The following is a 10,244-nucleotide window of genomic DNA, read 5'->3' as shown; positions in this document are numbered from 1 at the left end:
GTCTGCGTGGAATGATGATGATGATTGATAAAAAACTATCTTGTGCCCTTTCTCAGGCTTCAAACTATCTCTAGGTATACCAAATTTTATATACATCTGTTCAGCGGTTTAGCTCGTTCCCACTATGTCGGATGTCGGGACGACTTTAAATCGGGTGTCGGCGCCTCTGTTCACACTAGTCGGCTGTCGGGACGATTTTTAATCGGGTGTCGGTGCCTCTTTTCACACTAGTCGGCTGTCGGCCACGACCGCAGCTGGTGCCATTTTAACGACAGTTCAAACGAGGCCCCACACGCGATGCGACGCGCTGGAAGCACAGGTGGTGCGGCGCGGGCGGGGTCGGTCCGACATCCGACATCATGTGAACAGCGCCGCCGACACGATTTTTTCCCGGACGGAGGGCTGACAAAACACACGATATTTTATGTCGGATCCGACAGAAAATCGTTGTCGTTCGTGTGTAAGCTTCATATAAAATGTTCTGCTGCTACGACACCCGATTAAAAATCGTCCCGACATCCGACATAGTGGGAACGAGCTCTAAGCGTCAAAAAGTAACAGACAAACTGACAGACAGACAGACATACAGACAGAGTTACTTTCGCATTTATAATATTAGTGGGATTATTAGGGATATAATCGGGAGTAGGGATTAAGAAAAAATCTTGAATCATAATATTTTTTCAAACTGCTATCGTATAGGTATTATATTCCTCTACATCTCACTGTAGGTATCTACTTAGAGAGAGATACAATATACATGTATTGTATCTAGAGACAGATATAATATACATGTATCCTGATAAGATAGTAGTATACATTTTCACGACGTTTTTATTCCACCGATTTTTGGCTCATAATCCTAGATATTAAACACGCGTGCTCTTTCAGTGTATTATTCCACTCGTGCTTTTTCATTATATTATCCGACTGAGTTAAGAAGGTAACTGATTGCTAATAATATGCATGGAAAGGGAGCCTTCATTAATTGGTCGGACTGGCGAGCACCGCCTGCGCAGCGCGCGGCCCGGCCGGGGCGAGCGAGGGCCGGCCGGCAGTACGAGTATGACAGATGAAACACACAATAGGGTATTTGACAACATTAAAAATATATAACGAATTGCTGTCATCCTGAAAGATAATAAACTAATAAAGTATATTTCACTATATTTGAATGTAAATTATGTTTAGTTTTTGGAAAATAAACGAAAGAAAATTTAATATTTTTTGAAATTTCATCAGGAACGTGAACGCTCTGTGATTGGTCAACGCTCGGATGACGTCACACGCGGGTAAACATTCTTGATTGCCTTGAGTGTTTTAACCGTTTTATTTGTATTTAGTTAATTTTAGTTATTGTTCCACAGTTTTCTGATATATTCCGATTTATCAGTATATCTAGTAGCACAATATTCATAAGAATCTCAAAATGGAGCCGAAATATGTGAAAGCTGATAGCGGCAACCTACCAGACATAGACGCATTAATGGTTGCACTTTTCTTTAAAGATAATCCGGATTACTATGCTGCGGAACTTAGAAATGTACAAACAGCTGTGTGAGTATACGTAGAAATTGTTTATTTACGAACATTTCGATTTCGATGATACGAATACGACGACGATATATATATATATATATATATATAATACGATGACGAGATTAGTATCTCCATACTGCACTTTAGTTTGAAAGAAAAAGTATGCTACTAACTACCTACTAATGCTGAAAGAGCTATGTTATGAGGTTATGTAGTAACATTAAATACCTAGATCTTGTTTCGTTAAATACAACAAAATCCGCTGCTTTAACTACCATATTTATTTACAGTTAAATATTACTTACCGATGTAAGTAATATTTTTAATACAAATGTTTTTATGTGTGAAGACCACTTCGATAAGTGGTCTTCACACATAAAAACATTTGTATGGGCTAAAATGCTCTTTGGGTCTCTTCGCGCTAGTTTTAACCACATTTTTCTTTTTTTGGGATTCGTTGGAACGGAAACAAACAATTTGTCTGGATTTTTTATAGTCGTAATTGAACATTGCGGCACTATACACCATTTATATACCATTTTACAGTGAAATAATGAATTCAATGCACATAAACCATAAGATTTACTAAGGTCATTGACTGAGTCTACTCGCGTGTGACGTCACACGTGTCACGTGATTAGCCCCTTTGCAAAAACAGCGTTTAAGGCGCGTTCAAAATAAATAAACTTTAACATTGTTTTTTTTATATTTAATACAGTAAATTTCACGGAAATATCAATGTAGTGTAATTATTAAGTAATAAACAATCAATTAAAACCATTTTCAAAAATTAGTCAAATAGCCTATACTAACTATTTTAACTATTAAAATTTGATTAATATGAGTTTCTTTTTTTTTTCTCGCAAGTGTGTTGAAAAACGTCGTATGAAACGCGTGTGCATTGGTCATTACACACATCGGCTTTCTTATTGCGCGCTCGCTTACAGCTCGCGCGCATAATATCGCCTCGTGTGTAATGACCAACTTAGCACACTTGTATCATAATGTACTATTAATAGTGCGAGGTGCCACAGTGAGAAACTATTAATGGGGTCGCAAAGTTAGCAAATTTGTGTTTTATACTAAAGAAAGGACGTTTATTCTGTAGTTTGCAATATATCTAATATTGCTTGAACATTCTTTTTAACCGTCTAAATGGGGCTTTAGTAGGTTTCTTTAAATGTGAAAATATAAATTAAAAGATAAGGAAATATCCAAGAATAACAAACTCCACGCTATTTTAATATGAACTTTATTAAACCTTATCGAAACTTTTACATCGAAAGTTAACAGAAGGTGTACATTTAAACTTTCCTTTTAAAATTTTACTTGATTAACAGAATCTTAAAGTAGATTAATTTCTAAAACACTTGCGCCCATTTTTAAAAGACATCGATCCAACCAAAAACATGTATACTTACACGAGTACACGACGGAATATTACGACAAGTAGGTACGTTACCTATCGTATACATATTTTAGTTATTTGGTCATCTCGATATCTTTTTTTCTTATTTACATATATATAATTAAAGCTCTTCAAATTAACTTAATTTAAATACAAAGGCTATCACTAGGTACCTGTATAATAATACTTAATTAAGTTCAAGTAAAACACAAAAGGCGAAATACCTTTGTAAAATGTTGTTACAGCCTACGCACATAATGCAACATCCCTGTTATTCATTTATTTCATTCTGAGTTCAGTACAGGGCATCAATTCTGATTTAACATTTTGTTACGGTTTTGATCTTGTGGTGGTATGGTTTGTCTCGCTGAAGTGTGGCTAATACCACCAGTTTGGCACTGACATAAACGCTATCGAGAACGTAACTTAGTTTCTATGCATCTCGCTCATACTCGCACATTAGTTCTAGCAAGATGTATAGACCGGGATATAGACCGTGATTACCTTTTGTATTATTTGTGAGCTCCCGATATTTCGACGCAGTTACATGCATCATGTTCACGGGTGACTGAAGATAGCGGGTGGGTGTCAAAGTTGTGTAGACAGCGCTCTGTCTACCCTCATTCTTGCGCGTCGACTGCGTTCACTTTCAACGTTACCAACGGTCGCATTCACACTTGTTGGTCCGGTCGCGTTCACACTCGTTGGTCTGTCCAAACACACTACACTCACGGTGTTTGCACGCGTGTTTGATTCGGATATCACTGGTTTTTTACACAAACAAATCACAGGATTCCACACATTTGACAGTTTAAACCCATCTTCACGATTAAAATTTTTGTATTTGTGAATTTCAACGGCTTCTCTTACCAATCTTGGTATATAGTGGCGTTCTGTCGAAATGACCTTGGGACTATGCAACTCGATCCAGTGATTTGTACCCGACTCAAGGAGATGCTGAGCAATAGCTGACTTTCGAACGTCATTGTTCTTGACCGCAGCAATGTGTTCTTTAATTCTGCAGGCAATAGTGCGTTTGGTCTGCCCAATGTACGAACTACCGCAGCTGCACTCAACTTTGTATACACCAGGTTTTTCCGGGGGAAAATTGTCTTTGGGCGACCGCAGAAATTGTGCAATTTTCCTGTGCGGGGTGAAGATAGTTTTTACAGAGTAGTTATTAAGTATTTTTGATATCTTGTCTGTCACACCCTTGACGTACGGCATAAACGCTGGCTGTCTCTCAACGCGATGAGTAAGGCGCTTGGTTTTTGTGTCCCGCTTGTCCATGTTAACTCTGTAGCCATTCATCCTCAGGACACTCTGAACATGGTTCAGCTCCTGGTTTAGATGTAGCGAGTCACACAGAGCGTGTGCTCGATTAGTCAGTGATGCCACAACCGAGTTTAACTGTCTGGGATGATGGTGCGAGCTCGCGTGTAAATAGCGGTCCGTTTGAGTCGGTTTCCTATAGACTGAGTGTCCCAGCATGCCACAACCTGTAACATTCAGTCTCACATCCAGAAACGCAATACTCCTTTCTTGTTCCATTTCCAATGTAAACCACATAGATCGGTGCATGCTATTAAGGTGTCCTAGCATCAGTTCAGCTTCCTGTTTACCACCCTTAATTATGCAGAACACATCATCCACGTACCTCTTCCAAATTTTAACGGGAACTGGGGGCGCAGAAAGGGCTAGGTGCTCAAAGTGTTCCATCCAAATGTTAGCCACCACTGGAGCCACCGGACTGCCCATCGCTACTCCCTCTGCCTGTATATAATATTGCCCGCGAAACAGAAAGTAATTTGTAGTGAGGCAGTGTTCAAGGAGCCTTACGTATTCTATTGGCATGCCGTTCTCCTGGATCTTGTTTCTTACTACCTCAATGCTATCAATTACAGGTACGTTAGTGAACAATGACTCTACGTCAAAACTGACCATCACTTCATCAGGTTCAATCCTAACGTCCTGTACGATCTCAATAAAATGGCGAGAGTCCTTCACGTACGATTCCGTCTGCCCAACCAACTGTTGCAGCACCTTTGCGACGTGTTTTGCTAAGTCGTACGTAGGAGAATCAATCTGACTTACAATAGGCCGTAAAGGAGAATTCATCTTATGTATTTTAGGCAAACCATATATTTTGGGCGGCAGCACATTTCGGGGTCGCAAAAGAAACTTCACTGTATCCTCGCTTAACACCTGTTCACACTCCTTGACTAGTGTCAATGTAGAGCGATTGTACCGGGCTGTAGGGTTGTAATTTATTTTCTTGTACGTAGCCTCGTCACTAAGTAGTCCATTAATTTTGCTCTCATAATCACTGACATCCATAATTACTGTGGCATTGCCCTTGTCCGCCTTCAAGGTCAAAATGTCAGGATTAGACCGCAAATCATGCAGAGCTTCCCATTCCTCCTTATTAAAATTACTCCGAGGAGGTTTTGCATGTCTCAGAACTACAGCAACATCTTGTCGCAATGAGTCAGCATCGTGAGGTGGGATCTTATTGCGTCTGATTACCTCTTCAGTGCTCCCAATCACCTCTTCAAACGGTATACGTTTCGGGGTCGGAGCAAAATTTAAACCCTTCTTAAGTACACTAAGAGTAGGGTCTGTCAACTCAGTGCTGGATAAATTGATAACTGTTCGAGTTTCATGCGAGTTATCATAGTAGTCAGTATTACCCAACTTGCACAATTTCTGCGGTCGCCCAAAGACAATTTTCCCCTGGAAAAACCTGGTGTATACAAAGTTGAGTGCAGCTGCGGTAGTTCGTACATTGGGCAGACCAAACGCACTATTGCCTGCAGAATTAAAGAACACATTGCCGCGGTCAAGAACAATGACGTTCGCAAGTCAGCTATTGCTCAGCATCTCCTTGAGTCGGGTATAAATCACTGGATCGAGTTGCATAGTCCCAAGGTCATTTCGACAGAACGCCACTATATACCAAGATTGGTAAGAGAAGCCGTTGAAATTCACAAATACAAAAATTTTAATCGTGAAGATGGGTTTAAACTGTCAAATGTGTGGAATCCTGTGATTTGTTTGTGTAAAAAACCAGTGATATCCGAATCAAACACGCGTGCAAACACCGTGAGTGTAGTGTGTTTGGACAGACCAACGAGTGTGAACGCGACCGGACCAACAAGTGTGAATGCGACCGTTGGTAACGTTGAAAGTGAACGCAGCCGACGCGCAAGAATGAGGGTAGACAGAGCGCTGTCTACACAACTTTGACACCCACCCGCTATCTTCAGTCACCCGTGAACATGATGCATGTAACTGCGTCGAAATATCGGGAGCTCACAAATAATACAAAAGGTAATCACGGTCTATATCCCGGTCAATATAAGTCTAGTGAAACTAACCGTGAATCATTCAAAACTCTAAGATGTATAGAATAGTACATTTCGATGCTAGTGCGGAAAGTATGTCATTACTTCACGAGTACCGAGATATATTGCCACTCGCCTGCGGCTCGTGGCAAGACTCGGGACGAGTGAAGGATGATCGAACGACGTTTTTTAATACAGTTGCGAAAAAATAAGAAAAGCAACAAGTAAGGAATTCGAAACTTTTATATTATTAATTCTGTGACATCATTGCCATTGACATTATGAAGAGGTGTTTTTTTAGCTGGGTGTTATTATTATTAAACCCACTTCAATGAAAGTTTTTTTTTTTAAATGCATGTTCTATATGACAGAAACAATTGTAAATACAAAACATTGTACTATTATTACCCAAATATCGTTAATTACGATTATTTGTGTATCGTACATTAATAAAAACAGTATCGAATGTTGCCTTTGGAAACTTAAAGCAGAAAGAAAAAACGCCTCTTCTTTATTGACAGGCGTTCCGTTCCATTCAGACAACTTATTAAGAACGGTTTTTCAATATTCAATATATAAAAAATAGACGTGTTATAATGATGAAGAGGTAAGTAATAAAATATAAAATATGTATATTTTTCGTATTCTTACATTAATAGTAGGTTTTTATGTGGATTACGACGTTTAAAGGAAACTAATATTAACACTCATCAATAAGTAGTCATGAATTAGAACAAGAATAAATTTAAAAAAATTGGAAAAGAAAAAAGCACTAGTTCGCGAAAACCAACTTTCCGCACGCTAAACAGCTACGTAAAGTAACACTTTTTGGGCAACTGTATTAAAAAGTAAATTACGTAGACGTTAGCGATACACCTATGTCAGTTTTGACACTGTCTGTGACTCATGGTACGGGGAAGTATCATCATTACCATAGTCGGTTTTTCCTACACAAAAACGTACCAGTGCTAGTGATTAATTAAATATCGACTCAAGTTTTATCCATATCGAGAGCGAGCAATTTCTAAGTAATAGTATAAGATGTGACTCATCATTGAAGTATATAATTATACTTTATTAATTAAAAGCGTTAGTTCTTTTAAACATTAAACCAATTGTATTCGTTAATCTGGGGTATGATCATAACAAGATCAAAACCATAACAACTAGAAAACCTAAATCGGCCTTCAGAACAGCGAGAACGTTCAAAATACCTTTCAGGAATTCTTATCGGATTTCCGAAATAAAAAGACTGTCGGTGTTCGATTTTACTGAACAAGTGAACGAGAACGGCTTCTGTTTTCAAATTAAAATACTCGGAGAATAATAATACTACACAGACAAACAACAAGAACGCAATACTTTACATTAAATTTAAAAATAATGTTTACGTGTTAGTTTGCCATTCATGTGGTCATAGATATCACGATATAATTATAGGGTGTGTTGAATGCAGCCTTTGTAAGTAATAATAAAAAAATATATTGCAACAATTTAATCTTAAAATAATAGTTTTTAGTTCAGGTTTATTGACAGTTATCATATTTACCTTGGTTTTAGAAAAATTCGAGTTTCGTTAAGACGAAAGTGGAGGACCCGCGCGAAATCGCCTTTTCAAACAAACATAGTCCTCATTTTCCTCCCTGGATATTAACATTATCGAAACAGCTATGATTTTTTTTCGAATTTTTAATTATTATAAAAGTTAGGAGCATTTAATTTCTATGAAATCTGTTTTTCGCTCCTAACTTTTTCAATAATCAAAAAATGGAAAAATAGTCAAACGTAGAGACAGCGCTATGGTTAATATACATCAAGTTATGCAAAAATGTTTTGCATAATGTCTATATCCAGAGAGGAAAATGGGGATGCGGCTGTCCCCTTTCCTCTTAAACACCTCACACTAGTGTCTCCACGGCGTCGGCGTCCAGTCAACTCTATGGCTGCTGCTCGACGCGACGTTGACGCAACTGCGCAGCGACAACATTTTCCATAGCGCTGCCTAGACCCCGGCGGCCACAAAATAAAGTAATATTATCATACAGAACAGCCACGCACCGCCCCGCCCCGACTCGAATTACCTCGCCCCGCGACAGCAGATTGACGACCTTTTGCCGACCACTCAGTACTGTTTTAAGCAACTTACTCACACAATGACGCATGCCGCGTGTACAGACGTACCATTCACACATAGAAACGCAAGTGATTTTGGATGTATAGCGTGTCCGCCCTGTGCCCCGACGCTCAAAAGACGTTATTGTGGGGTTTCTCTTAAACAGGGCGGGGGGCAGAACGTAAATAAACGCCTAAAAATCCAGTTGTTCCAAAAAAAGAGAAGGAAATTTTCATTAGCAGTGTTCCTATTTATGTAAGATTGTTTTCTACAAAGTTACGGAGCCGTTAAATCATATAGCGAGTTATTGTGCCTTGATTCGTTTATAATAAGTATTCTAGGTATTTGCAATACCAAGAGTTCAAATATAAGGAATTAATAGAAAGCGTAGGTAGATTGCCTACAAAAGAACATTTACGTCGTCAAATTAACTTAATAAGAATAATAAGGCATGCTATATTTATTTCCTAGATAAGTGTAATTTTGGGAAATTTACTTACAAAGAAAAATCTGGCAATTTCGCGCAATAAAGGCATACCCAATTTATTAAAAGAACGCTGTATGAATTTCATTTTTAGAACATGGCGCAAAATTAAATTAAATTATCTGTCCAAGTGTAGTTAACACGAAAACGGTTCAAAAAACCGGCCAAGTGCGAGTCGGACTCGCCCACCGAGGGTTCCGTACTTTTTAGTATTTGTTGTTATAGCGGCAACAGAAATCATCATCATACTGTCAAATGTGTAATCAATCATAGGTCATACTGAGCAACTTTTACCCATAGTAAAAAAAATTGGGTGTTTCATACATTTTGGCTGTCTTGACATTTTCTATGAGAGAGTAAAGTTTTTTTCGCAATTTCGGGGTTGTGCCCATAGTAAAAATTGCTCAGTGTGACCTATATATTGAGCCCGTAAATTATTGCAGGTGATTAAAGAAGGCCCTGTATACTGTAAAACCACCCAAGTCACCCAACTATAGTCCAGTACCAACAACTATAGTCCACATTCAAATTAAAATTGTCGTGAGTTAACTAACACTAAGGCCCACTTGCACCATTCCACTAACCCGGGTTAACCGGTTAAACCTGGAGTTACCATGGTTATCAGTACAATTTGACACTGGGTTAACGGTTTAACCATTTAACCCCGCGTTAGTGGGATGGTGCAAGTGGCCCTAACCATGTTAACTCCAGCTTTAACCGGTTAACCCCGGGTTAACCGTTTAAACAGGGTACCCGGGTGCAAGTGACCTTAATCATGTTAAATCCAGGTTTAGCCGATTAACCCCGGGTTAGTGGGATGGTGCAAGTGGCCCTTAGCGTATAGTCCCGAAGTTCAACAATACCTTCCAACTTCTTTTTGGTGTTGCCTGCATTTTTTTTCCTTTTGTGAAAATGTTTTGCTTTCGAACTGCGACATTCAAATAATATTCGGGTCATATATATTTTGTAGTATGGTTAACTCGTTCGCATCTTTCCTGTAGACATAGCAAAGTTAAGATAATCTCTATTTTTTACGCTACACCCTTACAGGCGGGATACATTTTTTCAGTACTTGAGACTCAAATAAGAAAAACAGGATACGTATGTACCAGTCGTTAACTTTTATAATATTGTCCACAGAAGTGACAAGTTTACAACATGCATGAAATAAAGCACCAGAAGATTAATGGAGTAACGGAGTATATAGCAGCAGTTATTTTTGACACAATTTCTATTTTAAAACTCGTATAAAACTATAAAGAGTGGGTAATTTGATTGTGACGTCACATGCTAGTGTTTCATATAAATTCCATAGTAGCAAAATAGTTTCGGCAGTTCGAAAAAAGAAACTGATTT

This window comes from Cydia strobilella, chromosome 1 (assembly GCF_947568885.1).
Source record: "Cydia strobilella chromosome 1, ilCydStro3.1, whole genome shotgun sequence".
Taxonomy (NCBI): Eukaryota; Metazoa; Arthropoda; class Insecta; order Lepidoptera; family Tortricidae; genus Cydia; species Cydia strobilella.
Note: the sequence above shows the minus strand (reverse complement) of the source record.